This window comes from Bombus huntii, unplaced genomic scaffold (genome assembly GCF_024542735.1).
Source record: "Bombus huntii isolate Logan2020A unplaced genomic scaffold, iyBomHunt1.1 ctg00000236.1, whole genome shotgun sequence".
NCBI lineage: Eukaryota > Metazoa > Arthropoda > Insecta > Hymenoptera > Apidae > Bombus > Bombus huntii.
In genome coordinates, this window is record NW_026099453.1 from 22501 (window position 1) to 35000 (window position 12500).

The 12500-nt window shown below is 45.3% G+C and overlaps 2 long non-coding RNA genes and 2 other non-coding genes across 7 annotated transcripts in view; 1 reads left to right on the forward strand and 3 right to left on the reverse strand.

The window, feature by feature from the left end:
• The window catches only part of LOC126877756 (uncharacterized), a 38065-nt gene that overhangs the window by 16565 nt on the left and 9000 nt on the right, over positions 1–12500 (forward strand). Inside the window, exons 3-4 of one of the 4 annotated variants that reach the window (XR_007695302.1) lie at positions 2838–2879; positions 3068–3833. This is a non-coding gene — a long non-coding RNA (uncharacterized LOC126877756). Of the gene's footprint in view, positions 1–2099; positions 2346–2837; positions 3834–12500 lie in introns of those variants that run through there. The other 3 variants (XR_007695300.1, XR_007695299.1, XR_007695301.1) reach the window with 3 other exon arrangements.
• Positions 1660–1814, reverse strand: LOC126877758 (5.8S ribosomal RNA). Its single transcript, XR_007695305.1, has one exon. It is a non-coding gene; the product is annotated as a 5.8S ribosomal RNA (ribosomal RNA).
• LOC126877757 (uncharacterized) lies at positions 2701–3278 on the reverse strand. Its single transcript, XR_007695304.1, has 2 exons — positions 3159–3278; positions 2701–2970 (listed from the first exon to the last, which is right to left on the reverse strand). It is a non-coding gene; the product is annotated as an uncharacterized LOC126877757 (long non-coding RNA).
• On the reverse strand, positions 5202–7124 carry LOC126877764 (small subunit ribosomal RNA). The gene has a single exon (XR_007695309.1). It is a non-coding gene; the product is annotated as a small subunit ribosomal RNA (ribosomal RNA).

Below are 12500 nucleotides of genomic sequence, written 5' to 3' on the forward strand. Positions count from 1 at the left end.
CGCAAGACATCCGTGTAACGATCGTCCGGTTTTTAACGTCCGTCCTCTTTTTCTCCTACAGCCGTTTCTCTTCTCTCGACGATTCCAGCGGTTCCCGGTACGGGAACTCACGCAAGTGAAAAAGCGAGCGAGACGTACCGTCGGGTGGGTGTGTGTGTTCGGGGACTGGACGACCGGCGCGACGTTAGGATGCGCGGTCCAGCGATAGACGACGAAGAGGCATGGGATGACCAACACTCTCTTTTCTCTATTCTCGAAGCGTCGAATTGCCATAAAAAAAAAAATCACACGCGCGCACGACATAGTCGTACGCGCGTGTATACCTCGTCTCTCTCAAAGTTTTTTTCTCGAGCCTCGCCAAAGGGGATCGTCTTCTTCCTCGTCTACGATCTCTCCGACGACGACGACCGTACGAACAACTTCGTAACGGACTCACATGCGCATCTTCCTCGGGTACAGAAACGCTGCGGAAAACACCTCGAGCTTGTAGTTACAGCAGCACCCGTGTATAGCCGATCTTAGACACACGCTAGTTCGCACACGCGTTACATATATAATATGTAAGATTTCCGACGAACGTGGCTTTTCGGGAGCCAGGCGCGCGGGCAGAGAGATACACGACGACGGGGAAAATTCGTCCCGATACGAGTACGTGTACTCTCCGATCTCCGCGCGACGCTGGGGATCATACCTCCCTAAGTCGTCAGAGCGCTCGAAGAAATCTCGCGTGTGCGTTCCCGGATCTACGGCTGATACTTTCGGGGCTTGTAAAAAAGCACAGAGCGTGTAAAACGCAACGACGACCCATCGATGCGACGGTCCTCGTTGTTGTCAGTCGCTTTCGCGAAGAGACGGAGTGGGCATTCGATCCCTGGGGCTGTACGAGAGTCTTAAGAAAAGACGGTAGATTATGGCAAAGTTTCGCACGCCATCGAGTTTAGGTTTTTTTTTTGGTTCTCTCTTCTCTCCTCTCTCGACCGAGTTCCCATATTTGCTTTCTCTCTCAGTCTCGCCAAATATAATATTCTTTTAAGACGACGTCGGGGGCGCGGACCTTCGTGCGTCGAACACCGGCAAACGTAGCATATATCGCCTGATATGAAAAAAAAATCGGTCACGAGGAGAACACTACGAGTATATACGTTCGATAACCGATACACGAAGCGGTGCATAAGCGGGCGGTCGCCCTCGTAAGGACGACTCACGACGCCGCGAGCACTCACGCAGGTCCGTGACCGGTTCTCTCCGCTCTTATTCGTATCCCTTCGTATACCTTCGTCCGACTCTGAAACGTTCTCTTATAATTTTTAAGAAGAACGACGGCGGGTTGTCAAGGCAAGAAGGGACAGAGAGAGACAGAGGTAGAGTTTCGTAGTCTCCCGTGAACACGATAGATTATATATCGAGCATGCGTACGACTTGCACGGTCTCTGCACGACCGCGACGAACGCCGACGAGCGTCCAACAATCGCTCGTACGTCGCGTATGTTCTCTCCGTCCGCTCTTATTCGTATCCTCGTTCTTGTACCTTCGTCCGACTCTGAAACGTTCTCTTATATAAAGAAGAACGACGGCGGGTTGTTAAGGCAAGAAGGGACAGAGAGAGACAGATACGGAGAGTAACGATACGCAACGCAAGCAGTCTTAGGTTTACGTGAGCAACCCTCAGCCAGGCGTGGTCCAGGAATTGTATCCGTGGACCGCAATGTGCGTTCGAAATGTCGATGTTCATGTGTCCTGCAGTTCACACGTTGACGCGCAATTAGCTGCGTTCTTCATCGACCCACGAGCCAAGTGATCCACCGTTCAGGGTAATCTTTTATAAATTTACAACAGTTCAATACTCAAATGTACTCTTCTCGGTTCTAGCGAAGCCGAGTTCCGTCACGTTCGACCAACGGGAATCGAACGCGCAGAAGTCGCCATAGGATTGACGACACAAAAACGTTCGAAAAAAAAAGAAAACGACGAACGCGCGAAGATACGCGCGTTCGCCGGCCGGGCGTAAAGTACATTATGATATATAACAACCATCGAGATCGAAGCTCCGTTCGTCAGGAAACGACGGGGATATATACACCCGATTCTGAATCCTCTGTACAGCACACGATCTCGCGAACGAGTAAGCACGGTGGCTAGCCCATGTTATATATGTGTTTGATTCTACTCTCTCGTCCAATTATTCAAGAAACAGCGCGCGTGCATCTCTCCATCGTTCGGGTGATAGTAAAGATTCGATGGGATTCGCGCGGCCGTCCGCCTCGAGCGGTCTTTCGTCCCAATATCCAGAAGCAGAGTTTGAAAAACTCTAGCGACGGCACGGGTGTCCGACTCACGACATCGAGGTTTCGAAGCCGGCGATCCCCTCCGAACGGATGGCGACCACGCGACCGACTGAAAGCATGAAAAATCGACGAAAGATAGAACACATCTCCGTTCGGGTGGTGTTTTTTCTTTAAAAAAAAAAAAAAAAACAAAAATTCGATGGGACTCGCAGCCATCGTCCTCGCGCGGTCTTTCGTCCCGATATCCAGAAGCAGAGTTTGAAAAACTCTAGCGACGGCACGGGTGTCCGACTCACGACAACGAGGATAGACAGCCGGTCCCCTCCGAACGGGTTATGCGATGATAAACTCGATGAAACTTTAGTCTCGTTCAGGTAGTGTGTGTCTTGTAAATCAAAAATTCGATGGGACACGCATCCATCGTCCTCGCGCGGTCTTTCGTCCCAACATCCAGAAGCAGAGTTTGAAAAACTCTAGCGACGGCACGGGTGTCCGACTCACGACAACGAGGATAGACAGCCGGTCCCCTCTGAACGGTATATTATATATGAGATGATAGACGACAAACTGGATGAAACTTTAAGTCTCGTTCAGGTAGTGTGTAAATCAAAAATTCGATGGGACTCGCATCCGTCGTCCTCGCGCGGTCTTTCGTCCCGATATCCAGAAGCAGAGTTTGAAAAAACTCTAGCGACGGCACGGGTGTCCGACTCACGACAACGAGGAAAGACAGCCGGTCCCCTCTGAACGGTATATTATATGAAACTTTAAGTCTCGTTCAGGTAGTGTGTAAGTCAAAAATTCGATGGGACTCGCATCCGTCGTCCTCGCGCGGTCTTTCGTCCCGATATCCAGAAGCAGAGTTTGAAAAACTCTAGCGACGGCACGGGTGTCCGACTCACGACAACGAGGATAGACAGCCGGTCCCCTCTGAACGGTATATTATATATGCGATGATAGACGACAAACTGGATGAAACTTTAAGTCTCGTTCAGGTAGTGTGTAAATAAAAAATTCGATGGGACTCGCATCCGTCGTCCTCGCGCGGTCTTTCGTCCCGATATCCAGAAGCAGAGTTTGAAAAACTCTAGCGACGGCACGGGTGTCCGACTCACGACAACGAGGAAAGACAGCCGGTCCCCTCTGAACGGTATATTATATGAAACTTTAAGTCTCGTTCAGGTAGTGTGTAAGTCAAAAATTCGATGGGACTCGCATCCGTCGTCCTCGCGCGGTCTTTCGTCCCGATATCCAGAAGCAGAGTTTGAAAAACTCTAGCGACGGCACGGGTGTCCGACTCACGACAACGAGGATAGACAGCCGGTCCCCTCTGAACGGTATATAATATGAAACTTTAAGTCTCGTTCAGGTAGTGTGTAAGTCAAAAATTCGATGGGACTCGCATCCGTCGTCCTCGCGCGGTCTTTCGTCCCGATATCCAGAAGCAGAGTTTGAAAAACTCTAGCGACGGCACGGGTGTCCGACTCACGACAACGAGGATAGACAGCCGGTCCCCTCTGAACGGTATATAATATACATTATGCGACGGTAGACGATCAACTAGACGAAACTTTAGTCTCGTTCAGGTGGTGTAAAAAAAATTCGATGGGATACGCACGCACGGCTGTCGTCGTCCTCGAGCGGTCTTTCGTCCCAATATCCAGAAGCAGAGTTTGAAAAACTCTAGCGACGGCACGGGTGTCCGACTCACGACATCGAGGCTTCGAAGCCGGCGGCGTTCCCCTCTGAACGAACTTCGGCTAGACTAGTTACGAATCGTTGCTACACATCGTCTTCATCGTCGTCGTCGTCGACATCGACATCATCATCATATCATCATCATCATCATCATCATCATCATCGGTCATCGTCGCATAGCGGGCCAACATCCACGCGATGCGTCTTCGTTCTAGGTTACCCGATCCACGAGTATGTTACACGTGGTTTCGTTATTTCGAACGAAACGACATACGAAGAGCACACGCCCTTTGGGTAGGAAGCACGTTTCGAGAACGACGAGAGTTTCGATGAAAGAGACGAGAGAAGTCGACGCAGAAGGTATCCATGGATCTTCGAAGAGAACCTTCGAAGATGTATATCGGTATCCTTTCGCTCTGCGCGACTCGCTACAAGTTCTTTCGCTCTCGTCGACTCGTTCTAGACGCTTCGTTCGATCCCAAAGAGGAGTCTTCGATATGTCCCGTTGCTAGGAGGAGAACAAACGCAACACAGACCACGAAACATAGAAGAGAATAGGCGAGCATGATCACTCCGACACGAGGCACTTTAGAGATTTTCTTATTAGTTTGCATGGACTTTTATATTTCGTTTGTACGGTTTCCACGATGCAAATACGAAATACGAGATCGTGACGGCGGGTCTTTCTGTGTACGGCCTCTCGCAGGCGCCACGACTGCATTTCTCTTTACACCTGGTTTCCATCGTAATTTTTTCGTTTGATATCGAGCCTTAACTTTTGTTGGCTCTTTCGAAGCTAGAGTTCCCTTTTATTAGAATTTCATATATATATATATTATATGTTATATGTTTTATTCGGAGACGGCGGGTCTTTCTGTTTACGACCTCACGCAGGCGCCTCGAATAAGTTTCATTCGCATTTCGTTTTTATACTTGTATATATATATCTCTTCATCCCGATGATCGAGAGAGAGTGCCACCTTCTCTTCGTATAATTCCGTAGCTGGAGGGTCGTCTCCTCCTTAAGAATATTTCTATTCGTGCCAACGGAGGTTGCCAAGCTCCCTGGCGTTTTCGTTTGTTAAAGTATATAGCTTGTTAATACGTCGTATATACTTTCGTCGATACAGGAGGAGTACGGCTCCTTACCGACCATTGTGATATATATTTCATAGTTTTTATATGTGTTCAAGTCAAATTCTTTTGGTATCGTATCGTTAATGATCCTTCCGCAGGTTCACCTACGGAAACCTTGTTACGACTTTTACTTCCTCTAAATGATCAAGTTTGGTCATCTTCCCGGTAACATCGGCAATGCTTATCACATTGGCCGCGCACCAGTCCGAAGACCTCACTAAATCATTCAATCGGTAGTAGCGACGGGCGGTGTGTACAAAGGGCAGGGACGTAATCAACGCGAGCTTATGACTCGCGCTTACTGGGAATTCCTCGTTCATGGGGAATAATTGCAAGCCCCAATCCCTAGCACGAAGGAGGTTCAGCGGGTTACCCGGGCCTTTCGGCCAGGGAAAACACGCTGATTCCTTCAGTGTAGCGCGCGTGCGGCCCAGAACATCTAAGGGCATCACAGACCTGTTATTGCTCAATCTCGTGCGGCTAGAAGCCGCCTGTTCCTCTAAGAAGATTTGTTTGTACGTTGGTAGTAAAAACCCACCGACCGAAGCCGGGGGCCTTCGAGATACCATAAGTTACGTCTATTTAGCAGGCTAGAGTCTCGTTCGTTATCGGAATTAACCAGACAAATCGCTCCACCAACTAAGAACGGCCATGCACCACCACCCACCGAATCAAGAAAGAGCTATCAATCTGTCAATCCTTCCGGTGTCCGGGCCTGGTGAGGTTTCCCGTGTTGAGTCAAATTAAGCCGCAGGCTCCACTCCTGGTGGTGCCCTTCCGTCAATTCCTTTAAGTTTCAGCTTTGCAACCATACTTCCCCCGGAACCCAAAAGCTTTGGTTTCCCGGAAGCTGCCCGCCGAGTCATCGGAGGAACTTCGGCGGATCGCTGGCTGGCATCGTTTATGGTTAGAACTAGGGCGGTATCTGATCGCCTTCGAACCTCTAACTTTCGTTCTTGATTAATGAAAACATTTTTGGCAAATGCTTTCGCTTCTGTCCGTCTTGCGACGATCCAAGAATTTCACCTCTAACGTCGCAATACGAATGCCCCCATCTGTCCCTATTAATCATTACCTCGGGGCTCCGAAAACCAACAAAATAGAACCGAGGTCCTATTCCATTATTCCATGCACACAGTATTCAGGCGAAGGTAGCCTGCTTTAAGCACTCTAATTTGTTCAAAGTAAACGTATCGGCCCACCTCGACACTCAGTGAAGAGCACCGCGATGGGATATTAGTTGGACCGCCCGCGAGGAGCTAAGCCCACCGATAGGACGTACCACATAATGCCAGTTAAACACCGCGAGCGGTGAACCGACACTGTGACACACAGATTCAACTACGAGCTTTTTAACCGCAACAACTTTAATATACGCTATTGGAGCTGGAATTACCGCGGCTGCTGGCACCAGACTTGCCCTCCAATTGGTCCTCGTTAAAGGATTTAAAGTGTACTCATTCCGATTACGGGGCCTCGGATGAGTCCCGTATCGTTATTTTTCGTCACTACCTCCCCGTGCCGGGAGTGGGTAATTTGCGCGCCTGCTGCCTTCCTTGGATGTGGTAGCTGTTTCTCAGGCTCCCTCTCCGGAATCGAACCCTGATTCCCCGTTACCCGTTACAACCATGGTAGGCGCAGAACCTACCATCGACAGTTGATAAGGCAGACATTTGAAAGATGCGTCGCCGGTGCTAGATGACCATGCGATCAGCACAAAGTTATTCAGAGTCACCAAAACAAACGATGGACGGACAGACGAGCCATCCGCCACCGATTGGTTTTGATCTAATAAAAGCATTCCTACCATCTCTGGTCGGAATCTGTTTGCATGTATTAGCTCTAGAATTACCACAGTTATCCAAGTAAATGTAGGTATGATCTAAGAAACCATAACTGATTTAATGAGCCATTCGCGGTTTCACCTTAATGCGGCATGTACTGAGACATGCATGGCTTAATCTTTGAGACAAGCATATGACTACTGGCAGGATCAACCAGGGATCTTATTCGTATAACAATTCTTATAAATTTCGTTTAAGTTCTCTTCGTGTCGTAGGTGGGACGTAAGCACCGTACGACGAGACTTTTCGTTCTTAAGATAGATATATCTATAAAATATATCTCCTAGCGACGTTCGAGATACACCCATAGTTCAGTAATAATCTTCGAACGCCGCTCGCAGCCACTTTGTAATTCTCAACTCCACCTCCTCTCTTCTCTCTCTCTCTTTCTCATAGTCTTATATAAAATGTTTAGAATCGTACTTCTAAAGGAACATTTCCATAATGCTGTCTTCGTGTAAAAAGACTTATTAGAATATCTTAGCGGTAAAGCACGTATACGCACCTCACGCTGAACGAACAAGCGCGTATCCCAGTGCGTCGCGCTGGACATACCGTAAGAATATTCTTTCAATCGGTAGAACATTTTCGGCAGAAGACATACTACGCAAAGATAGTACGCTCCTACCGCCTCATCGGATACTTCTGCGAAAGCAGAAGTTTTTATAGAAAGCAGACGGTTATACTCTTTTGAATGAATCGATGCTCAGTTAGTACAAGCACACACGCATCTAACAATTTTTGTTAGAATACGTACACACAGGTCACCAGCTTCCCGACTCAGGGGAACCTTGCCACGATATTTGGTCATTACGTCCAGGACAGCGACCCGCGGCGCAGCAGTGTAGAGAAAAAACCAGAACGAGAACGGAGGAACAGTCGAGAAATAGCGTAAAATACACTAAGACTCGAGGAGCGGTGACTGAATTCTCAACCGAGGCCGTAGAATAGCCACGCGCTCAACGCTGTTCCGACCGAACCGTCCGGCTCGACGTCTCTCTTATAGATACGAAAGCGCCAGCCGGAAGGCCGGCGCCGGCCGGGCTAGCGGCCGCGCGCTTACGGTGCAAAACCTCCGTAGCAACGTACCGTTCGGAAGGGACGCTGGAACTTAGTCTCGCGAACGCTCGATCACTACTATACAAAGCCAATATCCAACCATCGAAATACATTACCAGACGTTTTATTAACATAATAGAAATGCATTTTTACCAAAAAATTAATTTTTTTTTTCACCGAAAAATTGCATCAGTAAACATACTCTTTTATCGAATACGGACAAAAAATAAGTTTATAATCAATTACAATACGTTAAAATAAGTAGAAATATGCAAAAAAATATATACCTTGTAACGTTAATTAACGAAAAAATTAGAAAAATATCCCAGTCGTGTCAGTTCGACGAACGCTAATTTTTTGAAAAAATCGATAAAAATGTTTAATCCCGACGTATTTAATAGAGATAGAACGATTCCCGTAAAAAAATTTATACCTTGTAACGCTTTTTAACGAATAAACTCGAAAAAACTTTTTCGCCCTCGGAATTTTTCTAAGTCCCAACGTACCGGCTCGGAATTTTTCTATGTTCCAACGACCGGTCGTGTCGGTCCAAACGTTTTTATATCCGTCTGCCGACGATATAAACGCTTAATCCCGACGTATTTTATCGAGTTATAACGATTTCTTGAAAAATATTCGTACGTTATAACGCTTTTTAACGAATTAATCGAAAAAGAGTGTTCGGTCCGAAAATTTTCTAAGTACGAACGACCGGCCGCATAGGTCCGTTTTTAAAAATCGTTCTCGGACGGAAATAAACCATTAATCCCGACGTATTTCGTCGAGTTACGTCGATTTATGCAAAAAAATTCATACCTTGTAACGCTTTTTAACGAATAAACTCGAAAAAACTTTTTCGCCCTCGGAATTTTTCTAAGTCCCAACGTACCGGCTCGGAATTTTTCTATGTTCCAACGACCGGTCGTGTCGGTCCAAACGTTTTTATATCCGTCTGCCGACGATATAAACGCTTATATCCCGACGTATTTTATCGAGTTATAACGATTTCTTGAAAAATATTCGTACGTTATAACGCTTTTTAACGAATTAATCGAAAAAGAGTGTTCGGTCCGAAAATTTTCTAAGTACGAACGACCGGCCGCATAGGTCCGTTTTTAAAAATCGTTCTCGGACGGAAATAAACCATTAATCCCGACGTATTTCGTCGAGTTACGTCGATTTATGCAAAAAAATTCATACCTTGTAACGCTTTTTAACGAATAAACTCGAAAAAAACTTTTTCGCCCTCGGAATTTTTCTAAGTCCCAACGTACCGGCTCGGAATTTTTCTATGTTCCAACGACCGGTCGTGTCGGTCCAAACGTTTTTATATCCGTCTGCCGACGATATAAACGCTTAATCCCGACGTATTTTATCGAGTTATAACGATTTCTTGAAAAATATTCGTACGTTATAACGCTTTTTAACGAATTAATCGAAAAAGAGTGTTCGGTCCGAAAATTTTCTAAGTACGAACGACCGGCCGCATAGGTCCGTTTTTAAAAATCGTTCTCGGACGGAAATAAACCATTAATCCCGACGTATTTCGTCGAGTTACGTCGATTTATGCAAAAAAATTCATACCTTGTAACGCTTTTTAACGAATAAACTCGAAAAAACTTTTTCGCCCTCGGAATTTTTCTAAGTCCCAACGTACCGGCTCGGAATTTTTCTATGTTCCAACGACCGGTCGTGTCGGTCCAAACGTTTTTATATCCGTCTGCCGACGATATAAACGCTTAATCCCGACGTATTTTATCGAGTTATAACGATTTCTTGAAAAATATTCGTACGTTATAACGCTTTTTAACGAATTAATCGAAAAAGAGTGTTCGGTCCGAAAATTTTCTAAGTACGAACGACCGGCCGCATAGGTCCGTTTTTAAAAATCGTTCTCGGACGGAAATAAACCATTAATCCCGACGTATTTCGTCGAGTTACGTCGATTTATGCAAAAAAATTCATACCTTGTAACGCTTTTTAACGAATAAACTCGAAAAAACTTTTTCGCCCTCGGAATTTTTCTAAGTCCCAACGTACCGGCTCGGAATTTTTCTATGTTCCAACGACCGGTCGTGTCGGTCCAAACGTTTTTATATCCGTCTGCCGACGATATAAACGCTTAATCCCGACGTATTTTATCGAGTTATAACGATTTCTTGAAAAATATTCGTACGTTATAACGCTTTTTAACGAATTAAATCGAAAAAGAGTGTTCGGTCCGAAAATTTTCTAAGTACGAACGACCGGCCGCATAGGTCCGTTTTTAAAAATCGTTCTCGGACGGAAATAAACCATTAATCCCGACGTATTTTCGTCGAGTTACGTCGATTTATGCAAAAAAATTCATACCTTGTAACGCTTTTTTAACGAATAAACTCGAAAAAACTTTTTCGCCCTCGGAATTTTTCTAAGTCCCCAACGTACCGGCTCGGAATTTTTCTATGTTCCAACGACCGGTCGTGTCGGTCCAAACGTTTTTATATCCGTCTGCCGACGATATAAACGCTTAATCCCGACGTATTTTATCGAGTTATAACGATTTCTTGAAAAATATTCGTACGTTATAACGCTTTTTAACGAATTAATCGAAAAAGAGTGTTCGGTCCGAAAATTTTCCAAGTACGAACGACCGGCCGCATAGGTCCGTTTTTAAAAATCGTTCTCGGACGGAAATAAACCATTAATCCCGACGTATTTCGTCGAGTTACGTCGATTTATGCAAAAAAATTTCATACCTTGTAACGCTTTTTAACGAATAAACTCGAAAAAACTTTTTCGCCCTCGGAATTTTTCTAAGTCCCAACGTACCGGCTCGGAATTTTTCTATGTTCCAACGACCGGTCGTGTCGGTCCAAACGTTTTTATATCCGTCTGCCGACGATATAAACGCTTAATCCCCGACGTATTTTATCGAGTTATAACGATTCTTGAAAAATATTCGTACGTTATAACACTTTTTAACGAGTTATTTGGAGGGGATCTTTCGGCCTTTTCGTAGCGGTGCGAAAAAATTCTAAGTTCCAACGTCCCAGTCACGTTGGTCCGGAGGATGAAATTTTTCAAAAAAAATAAAGTGAAATCGCTACTTTCGACTAGATTTCGTCGAAACGTAACGATTTCACGCAAAATTTCGATACGTTATAACGCTTTTTAGCGAGTTATTTCGAGTTGAACTTTCGGTACTTTCGTAACGGGGCGAAAAAATTCTAAGTTCCAACGTCCCGGTCACGTTGGTCCGGAGGATGAAATTTTTTAAAAAAATAAAGTGAAATCGCTACTTTCGACTAGATTTCGTCGAAACGTAACGATTTCACGCAAAATTTCGATACGTTATAACGCTTTTTAGCGAGTTATTTCGAGTTGAACTTTCGGTACTTTCGTAACGGGGCGAAAAAATTCTAAGTTCCAACGTCCCGGTCAGGTTGGTCCGGAGGACGAAATTTTTTAAAAAAATAAAGTGAAATCGCTACTTTCGACTAGATTTCGTCGAAACGTAACGATTTCACGCAAAATTTCGATACGTTATAACGCTTTTTAGCGAGTTATTTCGAGTTGAACTTTCGGTACTTTCGTAACGGGGCGAAAAAATTCTAAGTTCCAACGTCCCGGTCACGTTGGTCCGGAGGATGAAATTTTTTAAAAAAATAAAGTGAAATCGCTACTTTCGACTAGATTTCGTCGAAACGTAACGATTTCACGCAAAATTTCGATACGTTATAACGCTTTTTAGCGAGTTATTTCGAGTTGAACTTTCGGTACTTTCGTAACGGGGCGAAAAAATTCTAAGTTCCAACGTCCCGGTCACGTTGGTCCGGAGGATGAAATTTTTTAAAAAAATAAAGTGAAATCGCTACTTTCGACTAGATTTCGTCGAAACGTAACGATTTCACGCAAAATTTCGATACGTTATAACGCTTTTTAGCGAGTTATTTCGAGTTGAACTTTCGGTACTTTCGTAACGGGGCGAAAAAATTCTAAGTTCCAACGTCCCGGTCACGTTGGTCCGGAGGATGAAATTTTTTAAAAAAATAAAGTGAAATCGCTACTTTCGACTAGATTTCGTCGATACGTAACGATTTCACTGATAATTTCGATGCGTTATAACGCTTTTTCTCGAGTTATTTCGACTCGAACGTTCGAACAGTGGCGAATATTTCAAAGTCCCTGCGACGCAACGATACGCTCTTACGCGTTGCTCGCTCGCTCCGCTCGCTCGAAAAAAAAATAGCCCAACCCAAAACCAATCCCTTTCGCGTTCGTTCTTCGATTTCATCGAAATCTTCGTTCGAACGCTCGGGATCGGTTTTGGGTTGGGCTATATTCGTCCGAGCGAGCGCAGCGAGCGAGCATTTGTCGCGATTATTTTCCTCGTTTTCGTCTCTCTCGTGAAACGGGAAAAAAACGTGGAAAACGGGAAAAAAACGGGAAAAAACGGGAAAAAAACGCGAAGAAAACGGGAAAAAAACGCGAAAAA